The sequence below is a fragment of the Ambystoma mexicanum genome, chromosome 1p (genome assembly GCF_040938575.1).
Source record: "Ambystoma mexicanum isolate Mex_15411 chromosome 1p, UKY_AmexF1_1, whole genome shotgun sequence".
NCBI lineage: Eukaryota > Metazoa > Chordata > Amphibia > Caudata > Ambystomatidae > Ambystoma > Ambystoma mexicanum.
The window spans coordinates 1,099,520,188-1,099,539,566 of record NC_090921.1 but is presented as its reverse complement, the minus strand read 5'-3'; the positions used below and the strand labels follow the sequence as shown (position 1 = coordinate 1,099,539,566).

Sequence of the window (19,379 nt, the reverse complement as noted above, 5' to 3'; positions counted from 1 at the left end):
TTCCTTCTATAGTCTCAAACATTCCCATCACTTCCACAGGCACCCCCTTCCAATTCACCCCAGTCACTAACAAAGAAGTATTAGACACCATAATGAAACTCAAAGCCTCCACTGCAAAGAAGACCAATTCCCCTCCCATCTAGTTAAACTCTGCGCACACACACTATCACCAGTCATAACTGAATTTGTCAACGCATCCTTTAGCTCTAACACAGTCCCTGCTAGCATTAAAAAAGCTTGGGTAACACCCGTCCTCAAAAAACCAACCCTGAACCCCTCAATCCCTACCAATTACTGACCCATAACCACCATCCCGTTTCTCCTGAAAATCATAGACAAAATAGCATACTGCCAAATTCAAAATCACTAAGAACACCATCAATTACTAGGAGACCGACAATCAGGGTTCCGCCCCAACCATAGTACGGAAACAGCCCTACTCGACTTGAAGATCCAGATGGATGCCACCAGAGATTCAGGCAAACTCTGCCTACATATGCTCCTCGACATTTCCGCGGCCTTTGACTTGGTTGACCATGACAAACTCTGTGCCACCCTGAACAACAACTTTAACTTATCAAACCATGCCACAGATTGGATTAAATCCTTTCTCACAGACAGGACCTCAAGAGTCGCCATTGGTAAAGAAGCAGCAGACCCCATACCAGTCCCATTAGGCGTCCCTCAAGGCTCTTGCCTCTCCCCCACCCTGTACAATGCCTACACCAACCTGCTTTTCGCAGCACTGGATGCCATGGCCGTCATCTATACCAACTTCGCAGACGACATTCAAATCCTTATCCCTCTAACAGGAAACCATGAGGAATACTCCATACTTATCAATAAGATTTACTCAATAATCCAAAACTGGATGGCCAACAACAGCCTGTGTCTCAATGATGACAAAACAGAGCTGCTCATACTACGATCATCTTCCAAGATAGCATTCTTGCAGTCTGTTTACTCAGCATTCTGCATTGATGGCACCACAATCCCAGTACTAAAACAAGTAAAGACACTTGGGGTTTACCTTGACGCAACACTTACCATGTCCAAGGAAGTAAACACCCTAGCATCCTCTACCTCCTACACAGCCAAACATATCTCTCTCAGTCGCAAATTCCTGACACCAGAAAACTGCATTAAACTAGCAAGAGCGCTTATACTATCTAAGCTTGACTATTGTAACGTCCTTTTCCTAGGCACTCCCAACACCAACCTCTTCAAACTCCATCTCATGCAGAATAAAGCCCTCAGAGCTGCATTAGGCATAAACAAATCTGATCATATCTCTAAAATTAGGAGACAAAATCACTTGCTTCCCATCAAAGCCAGAATGCTTTTTAAAACCCTTAGCATTTCCCACAAATGCATTGCCAATGAAGCTCCTAAATATCTCCTTAACACAGTCACTGAGAACCCATACTAGACTCCTTAGATCTAACATTAGGTAAAACCTTGAAATCCCACGATATAAGAGAGAAAAAGCAGGAGGCAGTAGCTTCAAAGTACTCGCTCCCAGGCACTTAAATGCCTTACCTATTAATATCAAGAATGAAACGTCCTTCCCGCATTTCAAGAAACGACTCAAAACGTGGTTATTCAACCAGTTCTAGCGGCTCCCAAGTACATCACATCCCAGGCCAACTCCACACATCTACTGTATGTATATGTTCACCAGTGTATATAATGCAGAAATGTAAATTATATCTTTTGTCTGAATGTTTGTGTTCTTCACCAAGATTGTATTTTGCTTATGTCTGTAACTACGCCGTGATACCTGAGGGTCTGGGCGTATAACAAATGTAATAAATAAATAAATAAATAAATGACACATATTACAGTCCAATTAGGAATTTCAATTCAAATCAATGAACAAGTGTTCCACTCAAGTCACTGCAAAGTAAAAAGCCATAATTACGTAAGCAACATGTTAAGAGTTAGCTTGGGAGGATAGCTCAGGGGCATCGTGCTCGCCTTGGAAGCAAGACGACACGGAGCACCACAGGTTCGATCCCCGGGTCCACGCTTAGAAAACTCTGGGTATTAAGCGCGTTATAAATAACATATCATATCATAAATAAATGAGTTAAGAACGTCCGCCAATAGGGAATTTCGGGACAAAGACTGAAGGTCAACTACTGTTACGGTGAGTCCTTAGATAGGTTTACCTTGAAACTTTCTGTAGACAAAATAGAGCAGTCGCCCAGCTGGGAAGCTGGAGGACTCCACAGAAGAAGTCTCAGCCCAGGTTCTACTAGCAAATCAGAGAAAGGGGATGGCTGCGGTACAGAGGCACAAGCCGTGTGAAAAATACAGTAGATCCAAGGGTCTGATAAAAAGCATATGCAATCTTTCCCATTGGCCTCTTCATGCCTGACTGTATTAGGATCCAAGAACCTGGGGAAGACGGATCTATGTGATTACTGCGACACCCATAAATCTGACTGCCTAAAATGTACACCACATACATATGTGGGTGGAGACCCCCGCATCCCTGCCCCATACTTTTATCATATCCCATACGCACCTCCCTCATATATATGAGGTGTAAGGGGTGTCAAAAAAAAAAGTCTGAATTTTCAGCAGTCGGAGTTCTGGAGGTGACATTTTGGTATATTTCCAGGAAGACTACTAGCAATGCTTGCTTCTACAAAGAAGGCCCTGTGGCTGTGAAAAAAGAGGCAGGTTGTGGCGCCAACATAAGGTTCAGTAGGCAGTGGTTCCCTTCTCTGATCATAGACCCATAGTTCGAGGAGGTGACAGGGCCAAGACCTCATGCTTGTCGATGGAGGATGACATTTTCCACGGAGCACAAACTGATATTGGGCAAAGAAGATGCAGCACAGAGCTTCAGGCTTTTGTGGATGTATGCAATAGGCTAAAGGGCAACTTAGGTGGAGATAAAGTCCTCGGCACCAGCAGAAAACCTGAAAAAGGACCAGCGCAGTGTCACAATGCAAGTTGTCCCTTATAGGAGTCAGCAAAGCAAAATAGTAATCATCCAACACCAGCTCAGATCTCATACAACAGCGTTCCATTTCAAAATATTATGTCCTTGGTTCAGACGAGATTCAGGGGACCCCAAAAATGTATTGAGGGGGATGTACTGACTGTTCCTGCTGGTTCCCCTGTTCAAACAGATAGGCACAGTGCCCCCTTCAGAAGAACACCCGACAGGCGCAGAGCTTCAGGGTGGAGTTGCTCCAGCCCTCAAGGTTCTCTGGGCTTCCACGGAATCAGGTCCAGAAGATAACTATTGTCTCCAAACGCCCACCAGATATACACAAAGGAGGACTGTGGGCTACCCCATTCCTTGAATCACAGGGCAATCTATATTAAAAACTGGTGGCCAGAAAATCTTGGCTACCAAGCAAAGCGTCATTTGTGACACCCTACATCCTGGAGATGTAGATTAGGATGTCTGCTGACCCTTACCCTGCCTAATCTGGTTCCCACTCGCCCTGTGTCTGCCCTGCACAGAGGTCACAAGAGGGGGTGGCAATATACGGTTATTCCTGCTCACAAACATGAGTAAGAAGCCCAACAAAGTCAATGGTTCACAAAGACAGTGCTTGAACAACAACGCAGCCACATTGGCCACTGTAAGGATCCAAGAAGTAACCTTCTATTAAAAAAATAAAGGTGCATTTAGCAGGTCATGGGGGTGGTAAACCAACTGCTCCCACCATGTGAAGGGTGCCAATCCCCTTTACAGGATTCCCCTGTTTGAAGAGAGAAGCAGAGCTTCACCTGCAGGAGGTCAGCAGCCAGGAGCAGAACTTCAAGATTGAGACTCAGTTTCCCCTGCGGTCCTCTCAGCTTGCACGTGATCAGGCCCAGAATTTGAATAGTGAATGGCTCCAAATCAGAACTATAAATGCACAAACCAGAGCTGGATGATACTGCAACCCTTCACTCACAAGAAAAGGTACTTTGAAAGAATTAGCAGAAGGCAATCGGGCTGAAGAGCCCCGCTCCATTATTGAACTCATACATCTTAAGCATGTGGGTTAGGCTGGCGGCTGACGGCTACCCAGCCTAAGCTGGTTCCCATTCCCATTGTGGGCTCTCTACCTAGCCCACGAAAGGGACTGACAATGCATGGTCAATCCTGCCACCAAATGCGAGGAAGAACAACACAGCCAGTGGTTTACAAAGGAAGGCTTTACAAGCCATGTACCCATATTGGCCACTATAAGGCCACAAAAGGCAACTTTGTGGTAAAAAAAAAACATAGCAATGTAGTGCACCCCAAATGATTTGGAACTCTGCCACTATCCTGCCAGGAACACACTGCCTGGGTGAGAAAGTCACCCAGGGTAAAGATAAAGGGATACAAGAGTTCCCCTGCTATGTAAGCCACAGGGACTAACATGGACCCCATTTTGAAAAGGAGTTGAGAAATGTGAGTGTGGTTTAAAATCAATCATTAGTAGTATAATAATATTATTACCAAAAAGAAAAGGTTAAGAATGCAGAAAAGTTAGCAAAAATACTCAGGGCCCCATGAAGTGAGACTAAAAAGCAGGAAAGGGAAAATATTTGCAAACAGCAATCGAATTCAAAAGATGGCGTCTCTGCTCCTTGGATCATTCCTTCCCATGTAAAACTGGATGTCTGCTCTCGCAAGCCCAACGATCTCCCTCACCCTGGGCTGTAATGCAAAATCTCGCTTTTAACTTGAAGAATTAATACCACCTCGACCTGTACATAGCCAAAGGAGCCCAAGACACGAGTCGGCCTACTGGGAAAGATAACATCCATCACCCTGGAATCAATTATAGGAACAAGTGTGCAGCCTATGGCAGTATACAGGCTTGATTATGTAATTCAAATTAATGAGTTGGGAATAAAGCATTAAAGTGAAGGAGGCAATCGGCTTTAATAAATTCTATTATAGAAAATAAATAATTGTTCATCGTTTCATGGTTTTCTTGCTGCATGAGTGAGATGAGTCCAGCGCAGAATAAATTGTCTGGATTACTACACTAAATGAGAACCAACTATGATACAACTGGCGCGTGCGAGCTTCAGCTGAAATTTGATTATGATTGGAACTGCTGAAGACTCTTCGAAGGACCAAGGGTAAGTAGTACAGAATCCCTTTTATTGATCAGGACGATGGGTAAAAAGTGAAGCATGTTGCCTCACAAAAGCAATTAAAAGGGCTGCAGCGTGCAAACACTGCTATGTTCATATCACTCGGGTCCAAACACCTCTAAGCACTGTATATACTGGAGGCAGAACTTCACAGCTACGAGGTCCCCCACCACAACCCCCTCAGAACAACCAGTGCCATCCTCCGACAGAGAATGTAATACTGGAGTAGTGCCAAGGGAACTGCTCTTTGAGCTTCTGAAATGCAACCCGAGCCGTCGAAAGTGCATGCAAGATATGTGAAACATTAGAGTATGGATCTGTTTGCGAGCTCAGTGGGTTAATGCACATATTGCTGATATATGTATACCTTTACCGTTTTACAGTAAAATCCTGGTGCTTTTACCCCAGCTTTTTTCAATCCGTGGGGCACTCTAATACATATATACATACTTAGGTTTCATATACATATAATACACACAGGGTTGATATTCTTATCACAGGCACGCTGCATGACATCACATCTTTCTTGCAAGAAGAAAATCACTAGACTATATAGTCACCTGTTGTACAAATACTGCAGCCAGCCAGCCATGTTACAATTGCCACCAACAACTACAGCAGCCAGTGTCTGTCATCAACAGCTCACTGATTATGTGGCGTTAACAGGGCGGCATCACGAAGGAAAAACCATTACCAACATGGCTGTGTAGAGATATCGCGAGAGCCGCGAGCTCTCGCGAGATCTCGTCTGTGGGCGGAAGCCCCGCCCCCCGGCTCCGGCACGACACACGGAGCGAGGAGGGGACGTGAGGAGACGCGTCCAGAGCGCTCCTCATAAATATTAGGCCCCAGAGCCTAAGCAAGGACAGAACTTCGTGGCACAAGCCAGCCACATGTTAAAGGGCCTGTTGTCCACCCATTATTATTTGTGTGTGCAGTTAAATACCCTGAAGATGTCTGTTGTTGAATAAAGAGACATCAAAGACTCAACACGCTTCCTGTCATTTGTCAAGGATATTATACAACATAATTGGCGACGAGGATTACCGCTGTAACCCGCGTGGAACCATGCAGGGAGCGACACCACCACCGCCCTTCCTGCAAACTCCAGGTAGACCCGCCATTCCGTGGCCGTAATGGCAACCCTTGTTCACGACGTATGTAGAGGCCTTGGGCGGCGCAGGCTACTCGGCAGCGCGACGCAGGGCGATGTTACTTAATGCCCTAGGGGTGGAAGGACAGAGGGTGTTCGAAAGTCTCACCCCGGAGCCGGTGGCTGGTGACAACGACGACGTTTTCAAGGAGGCCGTAAGAAGGATTCTGAAAAGGTTCGTCAGCAAAGAGAATACAGTCCTACACAGAATCCGGTTTTATAGCCGCAAGCAGGAAGCCTCAGAACCCGTAGACGACTATATTACTAAGCTGCGTGAACTGGCGGCACTGTGCAACTTCGGTAACAATGCAGAGAGCCTCATCTGCGACATGCTGGTGGTTCACACCAACAGCAGCAAAGTACAAGACAAGTTCATTTTGGAGAAGGAACTGGTGCTGGATAAAGGGATTGAAATTGCGAGAGTGGTCGAGGAAACGGCCGGGAGAAGGAAAGAACTCGCAGGAGGCCACAGTTCCACTGAAATACAAGCAGTGGCGTTCCGCCCGAAGAAACAGAGACAGGTATCCGACTTGAAAGAAGAGAAATGGGGAAAGAAAGAACCACTGAAATGCCACAGGTGCACAAGCACGAAACACCTGGCGTTCGACAGAGAGTGCCCAGCCAGAGACAAAGAGTGCTCGGTATGCAAAAGAATTGGTCATTTCTCGATTGTGTGTCGGTGGCGCACCAAGAAAATCACGAGCGTAAACACTGATCACAACACGGAAAGGCTCAACACGCTTCCTGTCATTTGTCAAGGATATTATACGACAGGCTGCCATGGAAAGGGAAGGCGGGACTCTTCCCTTTCCATGGCGGCCGTTCTGCGCAGAGAGGAATGTGTGGCTCTGTGCTGCCGCAGCTGCGAAAAGGTAATTCGGTGTGGGGGAGGGATTAAACATTTAAAAAAGGGAATGGGAGGTAAGGGGCTGAGGGAAGATGCCGGTCAGGGGAGCCAGCTGTCAGGTGGCTTGTAACGCCGGCTTGCACTGGTGGTTCAAGCCTGCGTTCCTAGTCACCTGATTTGCTTGCTCACCCCACCGGCGTGTTAATTAGATGTAGTGCTAGTCTGCCAATAGATGTTTGTTTCAATAAGAGGAAGCACTAGAAGCATAGCAGGTGTAACAAGTTTAAAAAAGAAAGAATGTCAAAAAGGTAAGAGTGGGAGAACATCGAAACAAAGTGACAATCCCAGCACACGCATGGAGTCAAAAATGTGGGCCAAAAAAAGGGGACCATAAAAGGGATGACAACGAGAATACATGTGTGTGGGGGAAGGGTTTAGAAATGCAATTCAGAAAAAAAACAGAAACAACAAGAAAAAAGAAAGAAATGGATGAGAAGATGAAAGGGACTAAATTGAGAAAAGAAGCTGTATCGTAAACAAACATTGTGAAAGCCAACATGTTTGACTTTGTGCAGGCATAGGATAGGCATTTTCCAGGAACTGCCATAATGGCACCACTGGCCATAAAATGACAGCAACTAGGAAATGGTGTCATTACCAGTGAACAGTGCCTGTCAAATGCCTGGCTAATAACTATAAAATAGAGACACAGTTGGCTTTGTGAATGCTTGTTTTTAACAGGGTTTCAGTGCAAGAAACTGATATAAATCAAGTGGCTGGAGGCACAATTGGCAAAAGCATTTTTATTCCACCAGTAGGCCATGTATAGCCGCAATTTACACTCAGCAGACAGCTTAGAAATAACAGTGGAAGCGGTTTGATGTTACTGCTTCATAGAGCTAGCCCAAAGAGATTACAGGAGGAAGTGTTTTGGGCTTGGATGGGTAGGTAGCCAGTGCCAATGACCATAGGGAATAACATAGCCACATACAATCAATGGATGGGTAAATAACCAAACAACACCCATGAGCTGTGCGGCCCTCCTCACAACTCAACTTCTTCCTAGATGTACTTAAACGCAATAGTTCAGAGCCAAAACTAAAACTGAGGGTATAAAAAGAGTCACAGAAAGACATGAAAGAAGAGATGAAAGAAGAGATAAAATGCTAGAATAAGGGATTGAGGAAATAGAAAACGTGGGTAAAAACAGGTAAAGGCAGGGATTTGGGGGATGAGACTGACATAGTATCTGTGAAACAGGGGGAACAAACACCCAAACTGGACCATTGAGCTCTGCCACCTTTCAAAAGCCTTCGGCCTGCAGTGTTGTGTCTATATATCATCTGACAAGTCCTCTGTCACTTGCTAAGTCTTTATAATATGTAGCTGGGAGATGCTTTATTTCATTGAACAGAAGTGAGTTGTTACCAGAACTCTCTTGTAAATAGTACATTAGATCACCAGAGGGTTGTGCTAACATATTACGGCGATTACGGTGAACAGTACAAAGCTTCAGCGCAGAGCCAGCTGCTGCCCTGTCTCACTAATTACTTATGATGGCTGCTGCTCAGCACCAATCACTGAATGTTTGTGCAAGAGGAGGTTCTGCTGGCTCCATGTGTTAATATCCCCACCAAAAATATCGGCATACAAAGATATCGCCATATTTTTGCTGCAATATTAAGTGACGGAACCTGCGGGGGACATCCCTGCAACCCCTGCATTATTTTTAAAGGAGCGGGGGACACCCCCGCAACCCCTGCTCCTAAAAACCCCAACAATTATCTCCTGGGAGGATAGCTTAACAGCAACGTGCACGCCTTGCAAGCAAGACGACAAAAAGCAACACAGGTTCGATCCCCGGGTCCGCGCTTAGAAACCTCTGGGTGTTTAAGCGCGTTATAAAAAAATACGCAACTAAGACAACAACAAAAAACTATTACGCAACTAAAAAAACAAACAATTCCTGTAACAGCTCCTCGATGCGGGCTGTGTGAGTGCTTTAAAAATGCAAAATAAATAAATTATCCCCCCAAAAATATCGCCTATGGCTGTTCCAGAGTATATACGCAATATTTTTGGTGGGGATAATATGTAGTGATACCGTCCTGCTGTTGAGGAGGCACAGGAGTAAAGAGTGAAAAGAAAGATGCATGCAGATGAAAAGAGAAATACAACACAGAAAAAGCTATATAGATTAAGAGAAGATTCATAGAAATTGAGAGGGGGAAGCGAAAGAAAAGTAAAAATCTGAAGGAAGAAAACGTCATGGATATAAAAGAAGTATCAAAGGAAAGATCACATTGTGCAAAGGTCACGGCGCAGGACAAAGAGAGACAGAAAGAAGAGGAAGACCACCTGCAGAAATGGCAAGAGCCTGGGAAACTGAAATGACAGTAGATACAACATTACACCCAACGGTTCCTTAAAAGACTATAGCAAGCCACCGTAGCGTTCCATTGCAATACCTTGCAATCTGTTACAGCCTAAAAAGGCGGGTAGATTCGTGGCTATCCTGTTTCATGTTTTTAATTTACAAACATACACTATGAGATTGACATACCATCAGTAATAAAACATGCATCCTTAAATCCGGGAACAGTGTAGCTGGAAGAGTGTAGGAACATCATGCTTGTTCTGTAACCACTCTATCCCTGCTTTCCCATCAGCAGAAAAAACCTTTTAAAAATCCCTTCATTATCATATTAATGATTTACGATGCGAGGGTGTGGGCTTTACAATGTAAAGCAGATATACATGATGGTGTGTTTTGTCCATGATCAATATTTAGAATCATAATTGTCAACACATGTACATTATTACAATATCATGTTGCAAAGCCGTGCAATCGCCTTGTACCCTTATTCTGCGGTGAGTAAAAGAGGTACAGTTGACTTGGTTAAGAGTTACACCCGCCATGTCGCCTGTTTTGAAATGCATGTGTTTAGTAGTCCTGTAAAATAAATATATGAAAACACATTAAGGCGTTTTGTTGAGACCTACCACACTTGGTCACTTGTTGCCGGAAATAACAGACCTGTACCATAAACTGTAGAAGTGTATGATGTCCTTGTTATCAAGTTATCGTTCTCTCTCAGAATCCAGAGACGTCCTGGTTTGAATCAAGTGTGGGCGGAACAGAGCCCACTATACTGCCTCACTGTGACCCTTTTATTGACTGCAAACCTTTATGGCATTGGCTTCCTTTAATTGATCCAAAGCTCTACTTGGGAATACTTCTCCTGAGGAAATGCACTAATTAGGTCCGAGTCACACAAGAGTACAATTAATGCATTTCTGTGTTCACACAGCCCCTAGATAGACGTTGCTGTCATTGTTATTCCTTTGCTGTGGTTTGGGCTGTCCCAAGCTTGTACACTGTTCTTGGCGGAAAACCGATTCTGTTCTTGGTGGAATGTCACCATGTATGCGAAAACGATGGTGGCCTGCTTTTTGCATTACTTTGGTGCTCATAATCGAGTTCCCCGTAATTTGGCGGTTGGGACATGTGACGTTTACACTTCAGTGTAGACATGTGCCTGTTGCCAAAGAGTCACCATTTGCACGGCGGAGTGCACATGAGAATGTAAAAAAGTTGTGCACGCCACCCTTTTGCGCCCTGACATGTAAATGAAGTAAACGCAGCCTGCCATGTATGCATGAGAGGTGGCCTTTCCAATGCATTGCTTTGGAGTCCTCCTGCTTTTTTGCTGGTGCAAAAAGCCGGCAGACTCCATAGGAATCCACAGCGTGTGTGCCGGCATGAAAATCCATGACACTGCGAATGCTGTAAGATGTGTATGGCGTAGAGTATAGGAAGGAGGTGGCGGAATCGTAAGTTGTGATGCATCCCTCCTCTCTGCCATAAAAATGAATGAAAATGGGGCGCACTGGAAACGAAATGCGTAAAAGCCTTTTGTAAAGCTTTTATGCCTGTTGTTTCCGGTATGCCGAGCTCAAAATGAACTCCTTTGGGGCTCATTTTAAAGGTCCTGTGATTTTGCAGCAGGGACCTGCTATGTTTACACTTAAGCTTAGACGGGTCGCCGCCACCAAATTTTCCTCAAATGCACGGCACAGTGAAAAAGGGGAATGGAAAAAGTCTGCATGCACGCAGGCGGCATTTACAATCGTTTCCTATGGAGTCCGGAGGCTTTTTCAAAAAGCTGGCGCACCCCTTAGGAATCCATAGCATTTGCTAGTAAGTTACGATCCGCCCCTCCTCTCCACCATAAAATTGAATGAAAAAATGGGGCGTTTGGAAAACGAAGTTCATAAAAGCCCAACTCAAGGCTTTTATGCATTTTGTTTCCGGTATGCCTCGTTGTTGTGGGGGTGTGGGGCCCTGAAATAAGATTCGGAGCCCAGGGCACGTCTTGACTCCAACTTTATTTCACATTAACTTCCTTCCTTCCCTTTCCCGCCTCCCCTCTTCCCCGCCCCACCCCCTCTCCTCTTTCCACTTTCTCTTTGTGTTAAAGAGCCGTGTCCCTTTTCCTTCCACAACACTCGTTCAAAAGCACCTTTGTATTAATTGTTCACGTGCGCTATAAATTCGTGATAAGCAAAAGTACTTTGCTTTTGGCAGAACTGCACTTTTGCATATATTGTAGCACGTGGGCTGGTATCCTTAGCAACTAGGCCAGTGCGTTGGCAGGAATGGAACCTTATGTGCTCCATTTTGAAGCATTTTATCATGCACATTACACAGTGCCTCAGGGGTGCTGCATATGTACCACTACACTGTGTTCAGAGCTTATAGGTTTTGTAGCAGTAAAATGATTTTGTGAGCTTCGTGGGTGTGCTTAATAGCCTCTTTCGTGGTTTCGTAACTGATGTTACAGTTTTAGTACTTGCTTTTTGGGATGGCACTGTTTGGGCATTTTTCTTTTCTTTGGCCAATGGTGTGTGCTTACTTGGTTAGTTGTGATTTGATAGATGAAGTGTCATTTGTAACAATGGCTCTGTTATTAGTGGTAGCCAGCTGTGTCCATAAGAGGGCTGCCACATGCTGACAACACAACCTGTGCCACCCTACCAAAAAAATCTGGATTGAAAGTGGATTGCTACTGGATTTTCCCAAACATTTAAATCCTCTTTAAATCCTATTTAACTCCAGAAACTCCCATTGTACTCAGTGGATTGCTTTTGGCTTCTTTTTGGCTTCATGCACCCTGAAATATGTTAATTAGCAATCCTCAGTGGAATGCAATCCCAAAACAATCCAAGCAATCCAATCCACTAAAAATCCAAAAACAATCCAATCCCCAAACAATCCACTAAAAATCCAAAAACAATCCAATCCCCAAACAATCCACTAAAAATCCAAAAACAATCCAATCCCCAAACAATCCAAAAACAATCCAATCCCCAAACAATCCACTAAAAATCCAAAAACAATCCAATCCCCAAACAATCCAGCAAAAATCCCAAAACAATGCAATCCCCAAACAATCCTATAAAAATCCAAAAGCAGTGCCATCCCTAAATAAATACAAAAGCAACGGATTACAGCTGGCTTCCTTTTGGCTAAATGTACCCTCGTAGAGATCCAAAAGCAATGCAATGCAATCCCCAAATAAACCTTTTGAAATCCAAAAGCAATTAATGTAGTCACCAAATAATACTTTACAAATCAAAACAACAAAGCAATCCCAAAAATATTCTTTAACAATATAGGCATTGTTTCGGTTTATGAGCTGGAAATAAATTTAGGAGTTTTAACAAAAATAATGTTTACTATAATCCTGAAAAGAAATGCTTAAAAACACATTTGGTGCACCTTGTTGAATTGGGCTTTAAAAGCGTCACTGTGGCTTAATTGCTGCCCATTTCAGAGAGTTGCATTTTGAATTGCCTTTAGAACAATAGTGATGACTAATTAGGTCACAGTCATTTAGGTAAAATGGCCATGAAAGTCAAGACCATGTAATGGCATATAAACTATATTTAAAAAGAAGCGACACGTTTTTTTTTCCCCCGACTATATTTATTAAAAAGAGGCAGAGGTTCAATCGGACACTGTGTACATAGCACAAAAACACAACTGTAGCAATCCCAAACACGGGTGCTTCACAATTTAAAAATAAAGGGTGAGAGGGGACCCAGAACCAGTCAGGCTCGGTCCAGCCCAGGGAGCAAGGGTGATAGGGGACACGGAACCAGTCCAGGGGTGTCACACGAGTATACAGGCCCAGCCTAGGGAGCAAGCGAGTCCGGTGGGGACCAGCCCAGGGAGCAAGGTTGAGAGGGGAAAGAGAACCAGTCCAGGGAGTCACACTAGTATCCAGGACGAGGCAAAAGAGCAAGGGAATGTGGAACTACACTTGTGTAGAAAAGACGAGGTTTGGCTCCTTCTTCATCCGGTAGTTCCCAATTTTGTTTTGGAGGGCTTTTCTGCACTCGGATGCAGAGAGTACTGGAAAGCCCATTTCCCTGGCTTTAACATGGATACATTCTGAAATGCAAAAAAGATTTGTGTAAAAAGTTTGAAAAGAGCAAGCAAAGTACTTTTTGGTTGACACATGGCTGTGAGAAATAAAGCATAGACAATTTTCACTGTACACCCTCTAATGTGCTTTCGTAATTCGAATTACTACATTTCTCAAAGCTGTAAATCTGGTTGAAACCATGGCAATTCCTTAGAATTTAATATAGATTAGTGTCACTTCCCCAGGAAGTGGCTCTCCGTTTATCTTCTTTCCATAATTGGTATATTGTGAAGAAATTACCAATCTCGTGTTTCCCCCATGGACAGTGCATTGGTAAAGGAGCCATACAAGCAAAACAAATACACAGGGTTTGAAATTGAGAGGAGCTGGGGGCTATTTAGCCCTGTTTGTAGCCTTGAAGAGCCTGGTTAGCTTTACACCATGCTTAACAGGAGCTAAATTTGGCTCCCGGGCCAACTGATGCCGATATTATATACCTATGGGAATTTAACTATGTGCGTGCTTGCTTTTGTAACAATCTAAAAAAATAACATAGGACACCACTATGACATTTGAAGCTTAACGGGTCATAAGTAATGGACAAAGCAATATGTTTGCATGTGGGCATATAATGAGTGATGGACAATAACCGGTTAATACATGAGCCACAGTATTTGAGCTACCTTTTCCCACCCTCTGACACAGTCGTCTAGAAGCCCTATGGCTTCATAGGAATGTTGGGGAGGAGGGTTTGAGATTGGGGTGGAGACACAGAAGCCTACAACCGATAGTATTTGGATAGAGAAAAAGCATTTATTTATTTCATAAGGGCACAAACCAACTTTTGGTTAACTCTAATGGCACTTACCTCTGATGCAGTTGATGGACCAGGGTTGGGATTTGTATCGGGAAAACTTTTTCTGTGGCTCCTGTCCGCCTCCTCTATATCCACTGAACGGCCAGTTCCAAGCAGTGCTCAACTGCTACCTGCTGACAGGAATCCACTGTGTCCCAGTATGCTGAAATAATAGCACAAACATTAATATTACACATTTTAATACAGTACGCATTCTAATGACAATTACCAAGACCCGGAACCAGCGCAGGGAGCCAGATGGGTACCCAGACACAGCCCAGCAAGTAAGGAAGTTCGTTAGGAACCCACCCATGGAAGTGTCTCGGGCAGGTGCCAGTCTTACCTGAACTTCTGAAATGGTGAACACCTAGGCACACAAAGCCAGTAGGCGTTTGGTTATTTGCCGAAATATTGACTGCCCATGGTCATTTTAATCCCTATGGCTATTTACACCCAGATCCTGCCCCTCCCAAAATACCTCCTTATGGGAACTTTGAGCTCACTTTAATCAAGCCTTATCAGACTTTGCGCTTAAAGTGCCTGCGCTTAAAGTGCCTGCCTGTGATTTTCAAAGCAGTATTCTAAGAGTTAATTACTTAATTGGGGTTGTAAACCCACTACTGCTGTGATAAAAAAAATGTCTTAACCAGGTCTGCCTTCAGCCACAAAGCAGTTCAACAAAGCAACTGAACAAGTCTGGAAGTGTTAAGATGAAAAAAGTAGGATATACCCTAAAGTATGGGTGCATAACATGGCCCGCGGGCCAGTTGCGGCCCGCCATGCCGTTTTGTCCGGCCCGCCAGCAACAAAGACTTTCCTAATGGAGGGCGGCCCGCAAGCAGCATCAGCCCCCTCCATTAGGAAAGTCTTTGTTGTCTTCCGAGCGTGTGTGTTTGTTGGATCTTTGTGCTGCTTGTATGTTGAGATCCGGGGGTGGGGTGTGTGTCGGGTCTGCCTGAATGTTTGTTTTTGTGTGCAAGTCCAGTGTATGTTGAGATGCGGGGTTGGGGTGTGTGTCGCGTCTGCCTGAATGTGTTTGTGTGCAAGTTCAGTGTATGTTGAGATGCGGGGTTGGGGTGTGTGTCGGGTCTGACTGAATGCGTTTGTGTGCAAGTTCAGTGTATGTTGAGATGCAGCGGTGGGGTGTGTGTCGGGTCTGCCTGAATGTGTTTGTGTGCAAGTGCAGTGTGTGTTGAGATGCGGAGGGGGTGTGTGTGTCGCGACTGCCTGAATGTGCTTGCGAGTTTGTATGGTGAGTTGGGGGTCTGTATGCTTGTGAGTTTGTGTGCTGAGTTGGGGGTGGGAGTTCGGGTCTGTATGGGTGCATAGTGTATTGGTGTATGCTTGTGGGTTTGTGTGCTGAGTTGGGGGGTGGGGGGCTTCGGGTCTGTATGGGTGCATAGTGTATTGGTGTATGCTTGTGAGTTTGTGTGCTGAGTTGGGGGGTGGGGAGTTCGGGTCTGTATGGGTGCATAGTGTATTGGTGTATGCTTGTGAGTTTGTGTGCCGAGTTGGGTGTGGGGGGGTTTGGGTCTGTATGAGTATGTATGCATGGTGCATGCTTGGTGGCATGGGGCATAGTGTTTGGTTGAGGGGTGGGTGTCATGCGGCATAGTGTTTGGTTGGGGGTGGGGGGGCCATGGGGCATAGTGTTTGGTTGAGCGCCATGGGGCATAGTGTTTGGTTGAGGGGTGGGGCCAAGCCTCCCGCCACGCCTGCTGCGCCTACCGCCCCGCCCACATTTACTTTTCAGCCCACTATAGCCATCATGTAAGGTACTTTTGGCCCACTGTCAAAATCAGTTGTGCACCCCTGCCCTAAAGAATAACCATTTTACTCAAATGTATGTTGCTTTATAACTAGAAACAAGATGAAAAAAATACAAAATAAATCCTGTAGAAATGCCTGCCTGCCAATTAGTGTTAGTGGATTGTTTTTACTGAGAAACAAGTCAGTAAAACTCCAAAATAAATCCTTTAGAAATGCCTGCCTGCCAATTAGTGTTAGTGGATTATTTTTACTGAGAAACAAGTCAGTAAAACTCCAAAATAAATCCTTTAGAAATGCCTGCCTGCCAATTAGTGTTAGTGGATTGTTTTTACTGAGAAACAAGTCAGTAAAACTCCAAAATAAATCCTTTAGAAATGCCTGCCTGCCAATTAGTGTTAGTGGATTGTTTTTACTGAGAAACAAGTCAGTAAAACTCCAAAATAAATCCTCCTACCCAAGGCAAATAAATCCTTGCTTGAAAAAATCCCCAAAAAATCCAAAATAAATCCAAAAAAAATCTGCAGCTTGAAAACAAGCCAGAAGCAATCCCAAAACAATCCAAAAAGTGGATTTCTTTTTTACTAGGGCATATTATGTGTGCCTATTTTTGTATGCTCTGTCTGGCATCCCTGGATGGCATACGGCCGGGCATCAGAATCCGCCCGATGTTATCTCAGCAAAAGGCAAGCAAAAGAAGCAACACAAACAGAAGTGAGTCCAGAATGGGCAATGGTGCTTGGTGCTGCTTTTTACCGGTACACTATAGTTTGTCGCATAACAGTGACAGTCCGCCCGATGTTATCTCAGCAAAAGGCAAGCAAAAGAAGCACCACAAACAGAAGTGAGTCCAGAATGGGCAATGGTGCTTGGTGCTGCTTTTTACCGGTACACTATAGTTTGTCGCATAACAGTGACAGTGCATATAATACACAGTGGACTGCAACCACATGACAGTGGAAGGGCAAGACAAAAGAGAGAGTGACTGCTAGATATGTCCTGGTGTTAATGTCAACATTGTAAGCTTTGATTTAATATAGCCTTATAGACAGAGGGAAAGGTCGTTATTGTGGGATAATGACCCGCCACCAAGTTCGCCTCGGGCCATAAATTGGGGAAGGGTCATTATCCCAAGCGATAATGACCCCTCCCGAGTTCTATGAGGCTGTTAGCACACAACAATGGTAGAAGTAGATGTTTTGGAAGTGAGGTAAAAATATTACATTAATAGCGAGTAAAGAAAATAGAGAAACTCAGTCAGTATATTAAATGTGGTTTTATTTTGTATCGTTTATCTAAAAAGGTTGTCTTAATAAGTTAAGAATGTAAATTGCAAGCATAGTTAAACTGGAGTGGGTATGACATGCATTAGGTGTCATGTAAAAGCAGACAGTTTATGTCAATGAAAGTGAAAGCATAATCCCATGTTTTAGTTTACTATCTGGTGCATTAAACAGGGCGCTGCCGGGAGAAAATGGTTCTCCAACAAAGGAAGGGTCTTGTTGAAAGAAACCGTGCCTGGAAATTGAATTGTGGTTTCCCTGTCTGCCTTTGAAGTAAAATGTTGAGAATGCAGTCAATACCAGTAGTTACTCACTGCACTCTGGGCATTCTGTTTGGTCGAGAGGATGTCAATAACAATATCCACGTGCTTATTAGAAGTATGATAACATTCCATGAAGATATTGCATCCACTTATATCAGCATAGATGTCTAACTGAATATAACGCTGTGAGTGGCGATGTTCAGGATTGCAGTATATGGTTTGGTAGGTGGTCACTCGTTAGTGCTCCTTGGAGTGAGACACACTGTACAGTGTTGTGACTCCATAGGGGGGTTTTGCCACTGTATTAAAGAGTTTGTGTATGGTTTCAGAGGGCCATTGTGTCATGATCTCTGCTTCCAAAAGGTCAGGGTTTTCCCAACTCCCTTGGAAGCAGATCCATAACCCAGGTTCCGAGTGCAAACCAGTCCCAATTGGGACCTTTTGGACCCAGTCCTGGCGCCAGTGGCACCAGGCTCATAAATATGCCCAGTCCCAGCGCTGGAAGCGCCGGGCTCATAATGCTTGGGTGGACTTACCTGCAGCAGACCATGCTGCTTACTTGCCTGCCAGTTGAGCCTCTGATCCTCTTCTGTTTGGAACTACTTTTCCTGTTGGGTGGGGCAGGAGCCACTCCCTAGGTTCAGAACACTGGAACTCTTCTGGAAAGCAGGAACTCTTTTCTTACCTAGGCGTGGCTGTGGAAGGAGACACCTAAGCACTACAGGAGGCTATTTAAACCACACCCGATGGATGAATCTTGCTTTGCGTTATTCTGCATCCTCTGCAGCAGAACGCTCATCGTGTCTTCTGCATCTGATCCTGGGCCTAAGGAAAAAGGCTTACCATCCTGAATCCAGTCTTCAGCAACACCTATAAAGACAAGAAAGAACAGGTTAGCATTACGGTCTTCAGTGACAGATCTTCACTTACCTGGTCCATCGGCTGTCACCAACGCCTCGCGCTGCATTCCGGCATCTGAAAGACAAAGGCTTACCTACTCTTTGTGCGCTCCGGAGGTCTTCGCACTGCATTCCGCCATCTGAAAGATAAAAGCTTACCAACTCTTCGCACGCTCCGGAGGCCTTCGGCGCTGCATCCCGCATCTGAAAGACAAAACAAGGTGCGTTTAAAGACATTGGGGAACTTTAATACTCACGTGCCATTACTCCTTTCCACATCTAACCCAGTGGGTATTCCGGCACCCTGCAGCCGCTCCGAACTTGTACCTGCAAAATAAAAAGACAGTTAGAGCGCATCGTGAAGCAGGCAACAAGCGCTTACTTACGTGCTTCCAGGCGCTTCCATTCATCACACAGGCTCCATCTTCAACTCACCATCGCCGGAACCCTGCAAAAACAAGAGACATCATTACTAAAGACTTTTAAAGACATTAGAATTACTCGAAATTTACGGTTTGTGCAGTAAACGACGGACAGCAGTCCTCTGAAGTCAAGAGGCCTGCTCCCCTTATCCAGTGAAGAAACTGGTTACAGCACCCTGCCCCGAGGCAGATGGAGAGCACAGCGTTCACTTACCTAAGGTGAGAGCGTTAACCTTGGGGTTCTACAGGAGAAGAGAAAGGGAAGAAGAGAGAGACATTCAATAACCCAGTTCATTAATCCCATATTTTCTATCTGCAGACATCTTACCCTTCGAGTCAGACATACAGTGCACAG

General features: G+C 44.7%; 1 long non-coding RNA gene across 1 annotated transcript; it reads right to left on the bottom strand.

Moving 5' to 3' along the window:
• Positions 1-13,070: 13,070 nt before the first annotated feature.
• On the bottom strand, positions 13,071-14,553 carry LOC138448655 (uncharacterized). Its single transcript, XR_011260167.1, has 2 exons — positions 14,403-14,553; positions 13,071-13,560 (listed from the first exon to the last, which is right to left on the bottom strand). It is a non-coding gene; the product is annotated as an uncharacterized lncRNA (long non-coding RNA).
• Between the last annotated feature and the right edge of the window lie 4,826 nt (positions 14,554-19,379).